The 20,570-nt window shown below is 33.3% G+C and overlaps 1 pseudogene; it reads left to right on the top strand.

Moving 5' to 3' along the window:
* Nucleotides 1-20,570, top strand: part of LOC149529205 (uncharacterized) — a 148,215-nt pseudogene that overhangs the window by 60,223 nt on the left and 67,422 nt on the right.

Below are 20,570 nucleotides of genomic sequence, written 5' to 3'. Positions count from 1 at the left end.
TTCAGGATTTGGTTGGTGTTTGACACATATCAGAAGAATGTTTACTGATGAAAAAATGCTTTTGTCATTTCTTCCTTTTTGTTGGGGCTATTTGTTGTGGTTTTACAATGCACGCCCCATTTCAATTAGAAATAGGGACCCCCTACTTTATTTTCTTTTGGCTTTTCGGATCCCTAGTCTGGGGTTCGAGTCTTTTTCTAGTGTTTTTGGTCAGATCTTGGTCCCAATTTGGAAAACCCAGAATTCAAAAATCATCATCGAAGAGGATAAGTCATTTTTTCCAAAAAAAATAAAAATAACGCACCTCCCTAGGTTTGCTAGTGCGCCAAAATAGCACTTGTATTATCATAATAAAGTATCACTAGTTTTGTGATTTCTTCCTTCATTTGTTTGAGTACCCATTTGATTAATGCAATGTTTGTGCATTTTATAGTAGAAACAACATATTCATCTTCAATAGTAGATTGTGAAGTAAAACTCTATTTCTTGCTATTCAATGTAACTAGTCTCTTGCCTAAGAAAAATGCTCCACCACTGGTGTTTTTCTATCCTCAATGTTTCCAACCCAATTAGCATTAGTATAGGCTTTCAATTTAAACTTTTCATTCTTCTTGTAGTATAGAGCAAACTCTTTTGTTCTTTTTAGATATCTCATTATTCTCTTCGCAACCATTAAGTGATTCTCCCTAGGATTAGCAGAGAATATTGCAACTGTCCCTACAAATAATGCAATGTTAAGTTTACTATGTACTACATATTGCAATTTTCCATTCATAGACCTGTATAATGTTTGATTCACTTCAGCTGAATCATCATTTTTTCACAACTTGTGTCCTATCACCATAGGTGTACTTATTACTTCAAAATCTTCTAATCAAAAAGTCTTCAATATTTCTTTGACATACTTTGACTAAGTGATATATATACCATATTTCATGTGATAGACTTGCAAACCCACAAAAAAATTGATCTCTCTAAACATAGACATTTGAAATTCTTACTTCATTTGATTTGCAAAATTCTTACATTAAGCATCTTTTCCTCCAAATATGATATCATCAACAAATATTTTAGATAACAGAGTACTTGTTTCTTTCTTTTTCTTTATGTATAGATTGTTGTTATCATCAGTCATTTCAAATCCAATCTTCACAAGATAAGTTTGAAGTATCTCATATCATGCTCTTGGTGCTTGTTTCAAACCATATAGAGCTTTTTGTAGTCTACATACCATGTTCCTATTATTATGATCAACAAAACCTTCTATTTGTTCTATGTAAACTTTTTCTTCTAATATGTCATTCAAAAATGCAGATTTAATGTCCATCTAATAAACATTGAAACCTTTGTATGCAGCATAAGCAAGCAGGGTTCTTACTTCAGCTACAGGGGAAAATGTCTCCCCATAGTTAATTCCTTCTTCTTGTGTGTATCTCTTGCAAATTAATCTTTCTTTATTTCTTGTGACTTCACCATTCTCATCTAGCTTGTTTCTGAATACCCACTTGGTGCCAATCACATTTTTGTCTTCTATTCTAGGAACTAGACTCTAAGTTTTGTTCTTTTCTATTTATTCAGTCTCTTCTTCCATGGCTTTATACTAGTCAACATCTTCTAATGCATCTTTCACTATTTTGGGTTCCTTCATGCTCAAAAAACATGATTCACTTTTCAATCTATTTCTTTTCTTTGGCCTAACATCTTTATTTCCAATGATTTGATTAGTAGGATGATGTGTTTTGACATATTTGGATAATCTTGTCTCAGCTCTTGTTTCTTCATTTTGGCTTTCAGCTTTAGAATTATTGTGTATATCTCTATCAAGTATCTTAGTATCTCCTTCATGTGTACTATCTCTAGAATCAGAATGTGCATCTACTTTATTCTGTAACTTGGCATCTAAATGCATCTTGGTTCCCGAATGCAACTCGACATTCACAAGACATGACTTGACAGTCAGTACAACTTGTTGGTTTCCAACTTGATTTGCAAAATTTTCTTCAGTAGGCATTCCTTCATAAAATTATACAAATGATTTATGTACTTTTGGTTCTTTCATAGGTTTAGCATCATATACTTCTATATATTCATCAAAATTCACATTTTCACTTTCCACAATTTTGTTAGTGTTAGTATTCAAACACTTATAAGCTTTACTTCTTATGGAGTAGCCAAGGAATATATCTTCTTTACTTTTTGCATCAAGATTTTCATTCCTAACATCATTAAGAATGTAACATTTGCTTCCAAATACCTTAAAGTATTTTACCTTGGGTGGATATCCATACCATAATTCAAAAGGTGTTGAATGAGTACCTTTCTTGATTTGTACACAATTTCGGGTATAGACAGTTGTACTTATAGCATCCCTCTAGTATTTCAAAACAACATTCTTCTCCATCATGAATGTTCTAGCACAATCCTTTATAGATCTATTTCTTCTTTTAGCAATCCCATTTTGTGGAGGGGTTCAAGGTGTAGATGTCTATTTTTTTATTCCTCTATCATTATAGAACATCTCAAACTCATTTTATGTGAATTCTCCTCCTCTATCTGATCCCAAACATTTCAGACTCTTGTTTCTTTCTCAACTCTTTCTAAGTACCACTTAAACATTTAAAAAGTATTAATGATCATCAACAAATAGCATTATGTACTTATCTCTTTAATAGCTCTACACTTCAATTGGTCCACAAAAATTAATATGAACAATCTCTAGTATTTCTTTAGAGGTATAATCTTTACTCGCTTGTCTTTGTTATTTTGCCTAACTGACATTGTTTGCACATTGCATTTTCAAGTTTCTTGAACTTAGGAAAACCTTTAACTTTCTTCATGTTACTTATATTAACCAAGTTATCAAAATTAACATGACATAACCTCTTGTACCAAATCCATACATCATCAATTTTTACGAAAAGACAAATAGCATCCTCTATATCAAGATAGAATAAATTACTTCTAGTTTGATCACTTTTCCCAATTAGTTTCCCATTTGTATCATATATCTTAGCAATCTTATTTTCAAAATCAACCTTGCATCCCAAATTATTTAGTTGTGACATAGTTAACAAGTTATAGTTTAATCCTTTAGTATAGTAAGCATTGTCACATGAAATCTTGTCTATGAGTTTGATAGAACCTTTTCCTTTTATCAAGAATGTGCATCATTACCAAATCTTACACTATTTCCATTATAACAATTTAAGGTAGTAAAATTACTTTTGTCTCTAGTCATATGGTGTGAGCATCCACTATCAATGATCTATCTATCATTTTTGTTCACACAAGTCACAAGTGTAGTTGCCTCATCTTCATCAAATTCATCCTTCATTGCAACATACACCACTTCATGATCATATTTATCAAAATTGTTTCCTTCAGCAATGTAGCATTTCTTGCCTTTGTCTTTGTAATCCTTGCTATCTTCATTTCTTCTACCTTTGTATTTATCACTAGTTTTGTGGTTCTTTTTCTCTGGACATCTAGCAGCAATATGACCAATCTAATTGCAATTGAAACAAATGATGGGTAACTTACCTTTGAACTTGCCTTTACCTCTATAGAATCCTTTTGCTAGTAGTTCTTCTAGTTGTTCAACATCTTCTTCATCTATATCGCTATCACTAGACACATGTTTTATGTTTCTCTTCTTCTTCTTCTTCTTCTGCTTCACTTCATCAAAGACTTTCAATAACAATTTATCTTTGAAAGAAGATTCAAGACTCTTGAGTTTGTAATTATCATAATTAGATAGCTCAAAAGTAGTGAGTCTACCTACTAGACCTTCAAGGGTTAAATCATTACTTGGAATACATCTCAATTCTTGAATTTCTAAAACTCTAATAGCATAATTAGGCAGTAGTGTTCTTAAGACTTTACTTAGCACAATATCATCATCTATATGACCAGTAGCTCCTTTTATTTCACTAACAACTTCTTTTATTCTAGCATCATATTGAGCAATATTATCACCTTCTTCCATTCTCATATCATCAAACTCACCTTTGAGACTCTCAAATTTAGTTCTTTGCACATTTTTGTCTCCTCCACAGATAGTGTGTAGGGTATCCCACATTTTCTTTACAATGTCACAGCCTTTGATATCATCAAATTTGGCATAGCTTAAAGCAGAGGCAATCCCAAACATTGCTTGATTGTTTTCTTTCTTCTTCTTCATATCTTTAGCAACTAGCAGTCCAACTGGATCAACATGTTCCACTATAATGATAGGTTGTGCATTATCTAGAAGTCCTCTGGGGTGTAGCTTCATCAAAATTTTCCATGCAAGAAAGTTATCTCTATTAAGCTTGGGTACATCTCTTTTTGACATCTTGATCTTTGTGCTTCTAGTACCTTGAAACTAGTCCTCTTAAGCAAATGGATCTGATACCAATTGTTGGAATTCTTTAGAATAACTAAGGTGGGGTGAATTAGTTATCCAAGGTCTAGATGTATAAATAAAACTTTTCACAGCTTAGTGAACCCATAAAACATTCACACCCATGCATGCATCTGTTAAGATTATGCAATCCTTAAAACTTGTAGGCCATTGTCAAATCAACTTTGCAAAAATGTAAAGCATGAAATATAAAAAAATCATTAACACACTTGACACAATGATTTACGTGGAAACCCAATTTGGGAAAAACCACCAGTAACATGCTACTCTTTTTCACTCTTCTAAAGTGATGTCCTATGAAAGGCCAACCCTGTTAAAGGTTACATTACACACTATTAAATGTGACATAGTTAAAGGATTTAAATCACCCTGTTAGAAGTGAGCCATGTTAGAGAAATTTACAACATTCACTTAGGATGCCACCAAGTTAAAGAATTTATAAATGACTTTTAGGTCAACCTTAATCCAAACAATTTACCCTAAACTAATACAATTGTTTGAGAGTAACAATAGAGCTTTAATCTAATACAACTTATAACTTTTTTTGTAGATTATAGATATATGTTCAGTCCTCCATTCTGCTTGGCTTTCATACATTGTAGTTCTGATAGCTTGGTCATTGTTCAAACTATCATCCTTAAGCTCTTCTTCTCTTCCTAAGTTTCTTGCACATGACTCTTTTACTGCATGACTAGACATTCCTATCAATAGGAAATTAGGATATTTTCCCACTCATTTTCCATCATCCAATTTAGGGTTTGGATGGATTTGGTAGGATATAATGTATCTTCCTTGTATCTTGTATCTCTTTTAGAAACTTCTCCTAGAATCCATTTGAATTCACCTAAAAATGGTTTACATCAATTTCTATGCCACCAACTCATCAACCTTATCTTCCTCCTGGCTAACAAATTTCAAGAAAACAAGCTTTTCACCTTAGATTGGGAAAATCTTTGATCTTTCATCATTCTGATGCTTGAAACACACTATGTTGCTCAACATAAACTATAAAATTATTCAACATCAACTAAAGTTTATTGGTGCTTGGCATCAACTATAATTCACTCAGCATCTACTAGAATTTTCTATTGCTTAGCTCCAACTGACTTTCTGCTTGGCTTGTACTAACTTTTCTTGGCACCTACTATCCACTCGGTCAAGCTTGGAAGACAAAATTTGTGTAACTTGTTCTTGTAAACTTTCTAAGTGTAGCCAACATTTTTAACCTTAAGTAGATTATCAATTCATCATGTCATCAGTGTCTTAACTAATCCTTGTACTTCATTACATAATCATAACTCAACCTTTCCTCTAGGTGCTATTGTTACATCTTATTGATCAAATTCTCTTCATCAATCAACTAACTAATAGTACTTGAATCTTATAAGTAGTTGTCTTACCAACAAATAACAGGTTTGACATCAGTAACAAAACAATGATTGAAACACATAATCTTCTTCAACAATCTCCCTCTTTCAATAATCTCTCAGTAATGATCTTTTCAATCAGATTTCAACATACATATGTTGGGCCCAAATGGCTTCAATGTCATTTCAAAAAAGTATTAGAAAGAAACATCATTTCCTACAAAAAAATTCATGGGATTAGAAGTCCAAAATGAGTTATATATAAGTAAATTACAATTACAATGTAAATAATTACAATTTTAAAGCACTCAACAAAGTTTTGATACTTTTAATGAAAACACTGACCCCACAGATGAACCACTACTAGTAACATAAACTAATCTAGAAAATGGTCGAGCTTTAGTAGTAGTGGTCTTTGTTCTTGTATCAGCTGTGGGTGTATATATTAGTGCACAAAATAGGTCTATGAGTGTAAAATGCACCCAACAAAAAAAATCATTGCATGACTAGCACATAACAAAATATAGCAAAATAAGGTTTTACCAGTTGTAGTTGTTATATATGAAGATGAATTCAAGCTCCTTGTTGTTGGCATTGCAGTTGGTACTGTTAGAGTGGTGATTGAAGGAGGCATCCACACTTCATCATGAGTTGAAGAATACATTGTTAGCAAAGAAATTTGTAATGGTTAAATATCAAATGGGGTACTAGAAGCATCCCAAACATAAATTGGGTCAATAATGCATGCAAAAGTTAAATTTAAAGGTTTAAGGATTATTTACATGAAGGTTGTGCGCTACAACCCTCACCATGTTGACGATGTTTCATAGGTGTAAAAATCCTGTAAGAAAAACACATGATATTTTAGATCATGATTCATAAGATAGTATAAAATATAACCATCTATTTAACTTTTATTATTGTTTAAGATTAGTCACTGCTTACCTTCATATAATTGATTCTACCTATCAATTCATCTTTGAATGCCTTTGTCTCCTCAGTTTTCTTTTGTTCTAGGACAAGGGTAAGAATTTATTTACTATATCTATTTATCATAAGAGTATCCATGAAGCTAGGGTCAATGCTACATCTGATGTAATCTAAAAATGTTGCCTCTAATTCAGATCACATTTGATCAGCTATCATTTCTTCTTTTCCCTATCAATAAGTATAAAGTTGTGACATCAATATTAGTAAAATTCTATCAAAATAACTTGAAAATCATAAAGAAAAGAACATAATAATATGACATTTGTTTCTATATAATTTGTATAATTACACTAATTAATGTTTACTTTTGCTAATGAAGGTGTGTAAGGGACACCCCTTCCTATGCCTTGTGGTGGATCCGTGTCACCCTATGAAAAAGATTAGTAATTTTTAGCAATCAACAACGAAATGAAAGTAATAGACTTAACAATTCCTTTTTAATAAAACAATAGATTGTATATTGGAGTCAATATTAATTGGAGGCAATTAATTTAAAATATGTTATCTGTACCAAATCTATGTTAGTGACTTTTTTTGTATCTACACAATTAAAATTGTAATCTATCAGAAGTTGTTCCCCCACACTTGTTGATTTTATTGCACATACAAGTAAATGATTTCCCTTGTGTACCTTGAATATACATTTTAGCTTCCTATTAGTTGACACAAGCTGAGAACTATTTATAAAACCTGCAATATTCCCTATTGCTTTTGTCCTTACATTAATATACATAGCAAGCCTTTGATTTTGATCATTTTATTTGCATTGTATATAATTTTCTGACAATGCATACCTACAAATAATTTTTTTTTGTTATGGAACAATCCTTATAATTGTAACAAGGTCCTACATACTCCATCAATTTAACAATTTTATTATAACTAACCTTTATGCCATCCATGGAAAATAAGCCCAAACCATGTAATGAAGATGGAGCTATGTGATATATCCTTTCATTGACAAAAAAATCAATGTTAACTGGAGGTAGTTCCTTGGGCACCCATTCTTTCTAAAGATGTGTGTACCTTAAGGGAATCTTCCTATTGCCTTTGGTCTCATTATCATAAGAAAATGACCTCCCCTTAGAAAGAAAAAATTACATTCATTTATTGAATTTTCTTGTAATCTTTTGATGTCGTCTAGTTGATCTCCTTATTTTAGACCTACTAGATATCTCACTTTTGTCTTCTATTCCCACATTTTTCTCACTTGAGGAGGATAGATCGGACAAATAACTAGTTGATGATACCTATAATTCATCAAATGAGAGACATAGTAGGACTAAAGTTGATGTGGATGGTAAATAGTTGACACACAAATAATAAATTGTATCTATAGGGTCTATTGACTTATACTTGTCGATCCATGCCATTATGTATGATCCTGGTGAAAGGTGTTAAATTTATTGCAGATGTAAATCATTTATGTTAAGTTAGCCAAAAATTACATGATATGTATGCTACAAATTACATAGAAGACAAAAACTACATGATGCATTCATCGAAATCATTGTATATTTTTTAATTCCTTACCTCTACTTTATGTGTGGTACCTATGCAAAATCATTGTATATACTCCATGACATTAGAGTTCAACATATAATAACTTAATTATAAAAAATACAAGTAATAAAAATTTCTATGAAAAATTCAATACCTCATATGTGATATTGATCATACTTTGACATACATCTCATTAATCATGTCACTGATCATCCTCTTCATCTATGTCATCATCATCATCACCATCATCGTACGTGTCCCCTTCATCATCATCATCATCATCATGATCATCATGACCAACACCACCACCATCTTCATCACCATCATCATCATCTTCATCACCATTACCATGACCATCATCATCATGACTATAATCGCCTTGATAATCACCATCTTCATCATCATGATCATGATCATAATCATCATCATCACCATCATCATCAACATCATCGCTAGCATCACAAAAATAATCATAATCTTCTTGTTGGAAATATTCAAGACTATGTTAGGTTACTAAGAGGGGAGGGGTGAATCAATAACCTTTAAAACTTTGCCAATTTTAGCACTTAATGAAAATCTACCAATTATCATTTAGTTCATCATATCAGATCAAATTGCATGCATGAGAAATGAAAAACAAAAAACATTCATAACACTTGAACACAATGATTTGGTGACCTAGAAACCTTCCAAATAGAAAGTAAAACTAGGGTGCGGATGATACCCACAAAACTTCAATACTATAGAATAAAGTTGGTTAGTTAAGGCTTACATTGATCACTTCTAATGATTTTCCCTATTAGGAGCAATTAGGATTGCTAGGTCTGCCTTATTAGAGGTTTTACAATCACATAGTGAAGTATGCACTTAGTAAAGAGATTTTAGAAAAGACTGTTAAGTCTACCTTGTTAAAGGATTTAGAGTGGTTCACCTATTAGGATGAAATATTAGATCTCTGACTTACAAATAAATTGTTGATAGAGAGTCCTTAAAGCACTGATCACCTTTTGATGATGGATATGTCTCTACTATTCCTTTACTAATATGGCCTTACAATACACTCTTTATCTATTACTTGTTCACATTCACATTCTTACACACTTTACTTCATATATTCCACACCCTTGGATATGATACAATTCATTACATATATACCAATCCAATTTACATAATTACAAAGTCAGCCACCATACAAGTTAACATTAATATTACAAAGTTAGCCCATATGAAGACACTCAATTTTGAAGACTGACTTGGTGAAGTTTTGATACTTGGCATCCACTATCATTACTTGGCATTGTCATGAACTTAGTAGAAGTAGAAGCCTAGTCCATACTAATTACTTCAGAGTAGTTTTGAACTCGGTCTACACTGGTGACTAGGTAGATACTGTGTAACTCTGCATAAACTAGATTACTTGTTTACTAAGATTGCACTCCATAAATACTAACTTCACATTACATGAATTGCTAGCATGGTAGAAACTTCAATTCTTGGTAACCATTGAAGTTCTTGGGTTAAACTGCTATACTTCACACTAACTAAATTCACTTGGTAACCACTGAAATTAGTCCAAAAGGCTTTGTAACAACTATAGAGCTTGGTGGCTACTGAATTACATGGAAAACACTATAGACTGTTCAATGAGCTTGGTAACCATACAAAATCTAAATAAGTGTTATCACTAATAAAAATCTTGACTAATATGTCAACGATCTCCCCCTTTGGCATTAGTGAAAAAAACACTTATCAACCAAAACTTATATACATCACCATGTGATACTAGCTCAATAGGGTATATTGTTTTCAAGATTTTTTCAAAATTTATCTTTGTAAGTATATCTAGTATACTATATCTGCAAATTTTCCTCTGCTATGCACACTCTCTCCCTTTGCATGATTCTCCGCAATACAATATACATAGTGTCTCTCCATACATAGTATACTAAGTACCTCTCCCCCTTTTTGACAATAATTCCAAAAGATTTATTCAAAATCTTATCTACATGGAGACAAAAAAATGAGAAATAAAATTAGAATGTACCTTAAGAATAAGTTCCAATGTTTTATCCCAATTATCTTGCAAAATCTTGCATGTATGTAGAGCAACTTGCACTTCTGCAGATAGTTGTATCATGTGATTTGCAATGGAGAAGTTATTGTCATGGATCAAGGTTTTTGAATAAACAATATGTTTCTGCATTGAATCCATGATAGGAAGGATCATATTCTAAATATCTATCAATGTAGATTGGATCCTTGCTTCTTCTCTCAACAACTCTGCCTACATATTTGATAAAAAATTGATCTTCAAGTGATGTGCAGAGCTTGAAGTAGAGTCAAGTTGTAACTGTTGTGCACTAGCCTTTAGATGCTCATCAATTTTTGTCAGTTTTCTCTTTATCTCCTTTGTAATCTCAATAACTATCACACAACTTTCAAAAAAGTGATATCACATTGGTGCAAGAGGTTTCAAGATTGGTCAAAATTGAGGAAAGCTCAACTTGATGGATAGAAATTTGCTGAGCAATGTGCTCAAGCACTTTATTATCAAATTTATTTTCTGCTTTCTCAATTAACTTATCTTGACCACTAGTGTTCTCATTAAACTTTTGAACTACCTCTGCTAATTGCAAAAAGATAGGTTTAGAAGTATCAACCTCAATACCTATTATCTTGGACAAAAATATTCTTGGCATCATCTATAATTTTGTATTCTTTGTCTCTTTCTTCTCTTAGTTTCTGTTGCCTTTCCTTTTCTGAAGAATTTCACCAAACTCATGCATTTGGTCCATAGATAGACTATGAATATGGGTAAGTGCACCAAGTTGTGGTGCCAAAAAGGTGACACCATTTTATTTTTCTAACCTTGAATAGCGCATATGTGTTGTTAGAAAACCCCAATTATTATAAATGGGTTGCAAACCCCCAACCCATTCATTTTATCTTCATTTTCCAACTTCCCCTCCTCATAGCACATATGTGATTTCAACAAATTGAAGGTTTTCATCACCTGCCTTGTCAATATGCCTCCTCACTGTCAAAGTTTGAGATCATGAGCATGTCGGATGTTGTCTGACCTTCTTTTTGTATTGTTATAGGTTTTTTTAGTTTTTCTTTAAATTTATTTATTTATTTAGATTTCAATTGATTTCTTATTAGGAAATGTGAATAATGAACTAGAAAATCCCCAAGAAGATCAAAACTAAAACCCTCAACAACATCCAAACCAAAACTCTCCACAACAAGAACAACAAATTTCACAACCTGCACCAATTGGAAGACCTTCTCTCAGCACACAAGAAAACATAATAAATAAAATAGAAAGAGGCAAAACTAAATTAGAAGCACTCATTGGTAGGTTGAAAGCTTGTGGACAAACCAATCTGATGAGAGCTCAATTAGCATCCTCCCTCGAGTCCATTAAGACCCACATAGCTTCTATTAGTGGTCACTTAGATATTTGGCAGGTTAAGAGGGATGAACAAAAAAGATATTATGTAAATAGATTATCACATCAAGATGTTAAAAAAAATATATATATACCAAAAGGGAGGATTTTTGCATTATTTTGAAAGCCTGGTGAAAAAGATACTGTTAGAGAGACAATTAAATGGTTCCCCATCCATTGGTGTATACACGATGGTATTAGAAATAATTTTTGGAATAGATGGTGGATGGTTTTTGATGCCCCTCCTTGCAATAATCATGAGGTCCCAATGTATTTCTTAAGGGAATTGTATTGTGAGTTTGTCCTTGGGGAGATCTCTAATTATTTTGATATATTAGAATCTCAGGGTAGAGGTGGGGGTCAACATTTGAGAGGCTTGGGGCACGTCATGACCCTAATGTTGTTAGGGCACCTGTGGTCAAGCCACAGGGTGAGCAGGTGACTATTCCTTCAATTGTGAAGGAACATGTATAGGCTAGCACTCTAGGGACTATTAGGGCTTTGAAAAAGACCCTCATTCATTTCACAAGTCCATTAGTTGAGGAGGAGCCTTTTGTACATTGTGGTCACATGTGCACATCATGCAGATCCTTATGCACATTTGGCAGTCATGCTAGAGATGGTGCAAATGATGGTCTAGTGACTGATCAGCTCTTGAACGAGACATTTGGCATTGATACATAGGTAAATTACAATTATAATAAACTAATTTGATCACATTTCATATGTATAGTGAATGGCTAATTAATTAGCATGTATTGACATTGTTCAAAATTCAAGGTCAAAGTGTTGGTGACCCTAGTAGCAATCCCTCGACCCCATTTTTCATCTCATTAATGAGTCTAAAGGTATGTATAAATTTAATCATTTAAATTAATACATATATTTATTAAGTGATCATATGAATGATTGACAAAAAAATTTATGCATGTGCATCAATTCTCTACAAGACTGTCAACATTCACTACAAACTTTGAGCCTAGATGTGATATGAACTTTGTAGAGGTACATTAGTTTCATTTTTAATTTAATTCATTTGATTATATTTGTTTCATGTTTCATATTACATGCAATGTGTATTGTATGATATGCAACTCTTGACATCTAAGAATCCTCCTCATATTTGGAAATCTGTCAATCGTGGAGTGGCTGAAGCTATGGCTAGTTCACAACCATTGACTAAGGTATCAAAGAATTTTCTTGGTTTTAGTTGTTGTTTATAAGAGTTAGTATAAAAATTTCTAATGTTATTTATAAGTGATTATATTGATTGAATTTTTGTAGGGTCTTGTTACACTCGATCATCCACAAGCCTTTGAGGTGGACTTGTAGAGCGATTATATGATGGTGCTAAGAAAATAATTAATTTTGTGTGTACATATATTTGATTTCAATGTATAGTAATTATTGATTCATATCTAGTTTTTTTGTATCAGCTCAAGTTAGAGAAGAGCCTCAATAAGAGGATGAGTGAGTGTGTGAGGAAGACCCCATCATCTCCCTCCACATGATGACTGAAGACCTCTAGAGATTTGTTTCCTTCCCCTCACGGGAAGGAGAAGATATAGTTGATAGACATACATGCATAGGCATTAGCAGACATATATGTTGGATTTTATCTCAGTGGACATATTTGATATACATTTGATGTATATATGACATTTTATATTTGATGTATGACATTTATTTGATGTATGAAATTATTAGACTTATGACATTATTGGTTAGCATAATATATTATATGTTCATATATGACACCCCTAGTACTCGTACGCATGTACCCAAGTGCTGAGTACATGTATCCCAAGTACCAGGTGCTTGGTGGAGAGCATCATAGCTAAGGAGCTTGATTGAGATTTTGGATTATTTTTTAAAAATTTTTGATTGTGTATCAACTCATTGTTTATCAAGCTTAATTCAATACCTAATCAATTTGAAACTTTGATAGAATATTGATTAACAATAAACTTTATCATTGTTTAAGCATAAGTTTATCATTTCGAATATGTCATCATCATATGATTTATGATCTTGTTCATGTTTAAAGTTTTCCTTCTCTTGTATTCGTTTATCAAGCTTAATTCAATACCTTATCAGTTTGAAACTCTGATACAATATTGATCAACAATAAAATTTATCAGTGTTAAAGCTAGAAATTTATCATTTGCAATATTTCATTGTCATATGATTTATGATCTTCTTGTTCATCTTTAAACCTCTCCTCTATGTTATGCATCTAAATTTTTTTCATAAATTATTATTACAAATATATAACAAATCTAAAACTGAAAAAAATACATTACATTTGCAAACTTTATCACTATTCTTGATTTGAAAAATCATTGTCATGACTCATAAATTGAGATTTTCTATAAATATAAAAGTATAATTAAAAATAACATTTGACATACCCAAGTACCTCTGTCCCCTATTATAAAAAATAGTTGTACCTACACCCATAACCATACCTATACCCTAAGTACCCTAAGTACCCCCGTCCATGTGCAACCTTGTATATTATATGTGGATCTTGGTGTATTCTGTACACCTATGTAGTCTATAGGATCTCTTGCTACTTAGAACATCCCCTGACCTTGCTCAACCTCCTCACTAGGTTAACTGATCCAAACTTGTAGCACCACTCCCTTACTCTTGTAGGAACAGTATCCCTCCAAAGGTTTTATAGGTCTACTAGGGTACCATAGCACTCCCTAGTCCAACCAAGGTTTCCATGATGTCCTAAGGTGTCATTGGAACACTTTTATTATTCTTGAATGGATAACAACATCGATTTGTACCAAATTTCAAGATTTCTTCACAAAAGGGCTACAAGGAGAGCCCTTAATTAGGCCTCCACTGGGATTTCTAGGGCCAATATATCCTCTATTTTAGAGTTTCAAAACCTCTAACCTTAATAATAATTGATACACATGACCCATGCTCAAGGAATTTTAGGGTCTTAGGGTGCATATAGGTCATACAACAAAAATAGCAAAATTAAGGGTTTGGTAGGGTTTTCTTGGCTGCCTATTGTCCCCACTTTTAAGACACCTTCCACACTTCATAAAGACTCCTCCTCCACAAGTTATAAGCTCCTCATACACCTGTTGAATCCCTCAAAAGGGAAAATCTTCATTCTTCAATCTTTTCTCTCAAGACCTCTTTCTTTGCTGACAGTCCCTAACTCGGCATTGCCTAGCTCTCTTAGGGCTTAGTCAAAGAATTCTTTTCACTCACTTTCAAGGCCCTTGCTTGCATAATATAATACATTAGGGTTTGTACCATTGAAATCCAAAAGACCTTGGAATTTTCACATTGGAGAAAAGACTTATAGCCCTTTCATGATAAACAACTCCAAAACTGGCTACAAATAGGTATCTTTGAAGAAATTTACAAAACCTTTTTCAAAACTTGGTCATAAACTATAACTAATGCATGGTGAATATAGAGGCTACAATTATCTAATGTTTTTTAGCTATTACAAAGAACTTTCATATATCTATTGCTTGACCTCATTTAATCCATGTCTCCTAGCTTAAGGCTCTACTTTCATGGCATTAATATCCTTAAAAGTGTATTATGCCAGTGCTTTAAGATAATGGGATGCATCTCCCATGTTCATTTGTGACAAACTACGTTCCTAAACCTTTTTGTTCTTTAACTTCTTGAATTTGTCACTTTGTCTACTAAACAAATAATCTTTCACATCACCAACAAGACAACCATGAACTTCATTGTTTTGATATCTTTTGGAATGCCTTTGCTCATTTAGGCCATGAATTTGGAGTTCCTATTGTCATCTTCTTTAACACTACTATTGGCATAATGCTATAACTATCACATTCTCCAAAGGGAAAACCTCACTATTTCAATGTCTTATCCTTAGTGCTATCACAATTGCACAACTTTGGACCTCTAGATTTATTAAGTTCTTATTCATTACATCACCATTTGTCATAACAATATAATAATATATTGATATATTTCAGCCTTAAAATCACCATATATCACTAGTGCACTGACATGTATGCAAAAATATTTAAAAGCCATTGTTGAATTCTTAGTTCATGCTAGGTGAAACTTGTAAACTTATTCCAATAGAGTTCAACATTGAAAAAATAGGTTTATATAATAAGTTTCCTCAAACTACTAACCTACCACCACCTAAATGGCATTTGGAACTCCTCTTCATAGCTTTATAACTATGATTGTTCCTTCATGGTTATCCCTTTATGAATTAACTCACAACTTTACAACTTATTGTAGTATTTGACTATGAGTCATCTTGCACATACAGAACTAGGTGTTTTGTTAAAAGATCCTTGAAACATTTTAATTTATTACTCCTACTATAAATAGTACTAAATGTCTTCTATTCTATTACACATGATTACTAGATTTATTAAGATTGTTGTCTCACTATGTCTTATTATTTTTTAAATTCACTATCATATGATCCATTAAATTAGTTCTTATATACTTCCACCATAAAGGTTCTTCATGCTTTTTAGCATATGACTATAATCTATGTGACATAGTAGTAAACTAATTTTATGAGGTTTTTTATTATACTTTAATCAATCATTGATCTCAATTGGACACCTCTATTCCATTTGCACATAACTATTACATAGGCTTCTCGCATGTACTTTTTCACTTGTTTGGACAGAGCACTATTGTTGTGCTTAGTTGAAAGAAAAGTCAGAATGATTTTAAAGATTGTCATGATCATACTTTGCCATTTGAAATTCTTTTAGTTAGTCCATCTACATAGAAAATGATTCCACTTTCTTTAACCCTACCACAAAGCCCTAGAAATGAACACGAATATTAAGTTTAATACCATGTTATTGTTTTTATGGAAATTAGCATTTTGATAAAGATTTAAGAGTTTTTTAGAGATATTAATAGTTATACTACTACAAAGGTTTAAAAATTTGTTCATCACACTCACTATTGTTGCCTTGAATATTTTCCTTTGATCTCATTCCTTTGTAATGCTTTTACCTTATGTATTGATTATCATTAATGTTGTTTTGACAATTATAGTAGCCTTTTATCTGAAACCCTTCATGAATATCATCTCCCCTAGTCTATGATGTACATCCCAACCAATCATTACTTGGAATGTAACACTTTCCATAGTCTTTCTTAGGGACATTTGGGTTCAGAATTCCTGAGAATGTTTGAGTGCTCAATGGGATGAGACGAGATTGGGGCTAGTGTTTACCTAGCCACCTAGAGCTAATGGAATAGACAGTTTGATCCCATGATGAAAGGTGAGAGAGATTTGACAATTGTATTGGAATGTCTTAATTGGAAGAGTTCTTTTGAGAGGAGGGGGCTGGGGGGGGAGGGGGGGGGGGGGGTGTTGAATTAGAAGTACTGGCCTTTTTAACTTCTTTTAAATTCTTAATAACATATAACTGAAATGAACATGCATACATATAAACATTAAGCAATCATGAGAAACAAATATGCATCACCACATAACACTTGAGATTTTGGTAACCCAGAAACCCTCCAGGAATAAGAAGGTAAAATTGGGGTGGGGATGATACCCACAAAATCACTGCAGCAATAATGTTTAACCACTTCTGATGGTCTACCCTCTTAAAGGCCTACCTTGTTAAAGGCTTTACACTGTGTCAATAGTGACCTGGTTAAAGGATTTACAAACACTTTACATGAAGTGTTACCTTGTTAAAGGATTTAATCACCTTTTCAAAGGATCTACAAAATAGCTATTAAGCTAACCTATCAATATAGGATTTCCTTTCTAATACAATGGCTAAAGAGTATTAGGTATAATAAACTTGATAGCTTACAATCTTTGATTTCTGAATATAGGCACTTGATCTGCTTTCTTTGATCTTGATCCTCTGAGATCTGATATTCATTTGTATCCCTTGCTTTTTTCTGATCAACTAAATGTCTAACTGCTACTCTCTTCCTCTATGTCTTTTTACTCTTCACTCTGAACTCCACTATAGTTTACCCATGCACTCCTTCATCTATTCGACATACAATGAGATTTCTTCTTCCTTATAAAGATATTCGAATACTTAGGGTTAGGTGTGGATCTATGATCCATATTGAATCTCTATTTCCTGCTCATTCCTTGCACTTTTATTATTGGTTTCATGTTGTTTGCATAGGTGAATTTAAAGATTCGATCTTATCTATTTGATCCTTCTAGATCCTTCATTGTCGGCCATAAAAATGATTTACATCTGAATTAGTGATGTTAAAAACTCATACATGTGCATTCTATGTTACATGGAACTTACTAATTTATGATGCTCAACACATGTAACAAAACTGTCTCATTCATCTCCTATTGCATTTCTATTTTGCTCGGCATCGTCTGTGACTCGGCACTTAAATATCACTCGGCTCCTGTATCATGCTTGACACCTGAAGTCACTTAGGACTTGATCTTCACTCGACACCTAAAGGCTGCTCAGCACCTGAAGATCAGTTGGCACCTATTGGATTTTTTGACATGGTACATGTTGTGGCTCGGCATGCATAATGTGCTCGGCTTCAATGTAGAAAGTGGTTAAGTGTGTTGGTACTCAAATGTCAAAACCATTCTGAGACTAACAATCTCCCCCTTTGACATGAGCGACAAAAACACTTAACTAAGCATTATTTATCTGAACTTATGAGTATATTCACTAGTCTGCTCAGTATATATACAGAAGTTAAAAAAAACTTAATAATAATTTTGTTAAGAAACAATATATATCGCAAAATGGTTGTAACTCCCCCTAAGTTGATTGTGTCATTATTTGTGTGCTAAATATATCTATGTGTTGAATAGGTCTCATGCTGATATAACATTATATCTCCCCCTTTGTCTCATCTCCCCCATTCTCTTTATCTCCCACTTTTGGACACTTATGTCAAAGGGTTCTAAGGGTTAAGACCATATTTTGCCAAAAATATACTATTTACCTCCATAATCATCCTGAGAGAAGCATCCCAATTACTCAAAGAAATTTCAAGAGATTTGTGCTAGATGGCAGTCTCTACAGCAAGATGAAAAAGATCATCTAAAGTAGACAAATTAGGGTCTTTCTTTAGAACATTTTCTGCATAGGCTTGTTCCTTATGAAGGATTTCCAAGTGTGGGGTGATGGAAGATTGAAGTTGTAGCAATTTGGCTTTGATGGTGCTCTCTTCTATTGTCAATTCAGCCAATTCCTTCAGAGTACGAAGCATTTTAGCAAAATTCTTGTCACTTTGAGTTGGATCGTTAGGTAGTTGCATGCTTGAAATATTTAGATTCCTCTCCAAGCTCATTATCTTCTGGCTAGTCTCTTGTGTGAAATATGAGAAGTCACACAACTTTTTGTACAATGAGAATATATTCTCAAGTACCTATTTGACCTTTTCAATTTTCTTGGCTAGTTCCACTTGTGATAGTGCTATTTCATTTGCAATTTTCTTGTTTACTTGCCCTTGAAATTTCTTTTTAGACCATTCCATGAGTTTTACATTGGTCTCTTGGTCTTCACTTTGTACCTATTCCACTATATTGGCTAGTTGCTCCATTATGGGCTTTGTTTCATCAAGTACCTATAAATTGAAAGCATCTAGAAATATATCATTAATTTCTACTAATGCTTGCCTCTATTTTTACTCATACCTAAGTACCTCTTGCTTCTTCTTCCTTTCAAGTGCCTCTTGTACTTCAGTCATTTAGGCAATGGTCATGGTGTCATAGTCATACCTGGGAATGACTATCTCTTCATCAAGAGTAGGGTCTCCATAGTTAAGTACCCTTGCAACCATGGTAGAACTTGAGCCTGGTACAAATATCTACAATGGTACTATAGAGCTCAGTTGCTGTGAAGTTTCAGCGGGAGTCCTTGTTCTAAGCAAGTTGGCCAATGCTTGGATTGCCTACTGCTCCTTCTCCTTAGGGCTCTCCCCTTCCTTGTCATGTTCTTTTCTACCTTGATCAATGATAGTTATTTTAGGCAATGCACCTTGTGTTTGTACTATAGATACAGAGGTATCTTTCTGTCTAGTTTGCTCTTTTGTTGTCTCTCCTACAGGTGTACTTACTGAAGTGTCAACCTTAGCAGTTGTATATTTGACTTCATGCTCTTTAGGTTGAGTATTAGTAGTTGTAGGAAATTGTGAAGGTGGATCTTGTCGATTCACCTTATCCTTGGTAATTTCATCTACTGCCTTTTGCAATTCATCTACACTCACCAAAATAGGGCTAGTGCACAACTGTGATTGCAATGTTGTTTGGTGAAGAATCTTCTTGAGATCCTCTGCAGTGAGTGGATTGATGTTTTGATAAGAGGTGTCAGGAACATCCTTTATTTTTACAGATTTTGCAAGTGTTGTTGCAATATGTGGAGGACTAGGTGGTGGCAATTGGGTGTCTTGGACACTCTATTCTTGTTGTTGCTCCTCAGCTATTGCCTATTCACCTTCTTGGGCATATTTCTCGACATATTCTTCTTTCTCACTTTCATCAATATCTTGTTCTTCATTTCTCCCTTCAAAAGGGTCCTCTTCTCCCTCCTTTCTTGTAGTGAATCCATAGATTACCTTCTATATTTATGTTGACTTTTTGACAACATCTTCAATTTGATTCTGCAAGATACTAAAGGCTCGGTATTTAGGTACAAATTTGCTTGCATATTTCTTGCTTGCCTTACTCATTTGACCTTATTCTCAATTAATGTGCTTAGCTCATTGGGTATTGAGTCATCAAGTTCAAGTGGAGTAGTCTTGAACTTTGCCATCATAGTGTAGATGGACTCCTCAACTGTGTTTTTTTGTTCTATAGACAACTTATTAAACTTTATTGTCTTAAGACTAGAAAAATCTA

The sequence above is a fragment of the Cupressus sempervirens genome, chromosome 11, assembly GCF_028749045.1.
Source record: "Cupressus sempervirens isolate cs-2001-9-10 chromosome 11, ASM2874904v1, whole genome shotgun sequence".
NCBI lineage: Eukaryota > Viridiplantae > Streptophyta > Pinopsida > Cupressales > Cupressaceae > Cupressus > Cupressus sempervirens.
The sequence above is the reverse complement of the archived record's forward strand: the minus strand, read 5'-3'. Positions and strand labels throughout refer to the sequence as shown.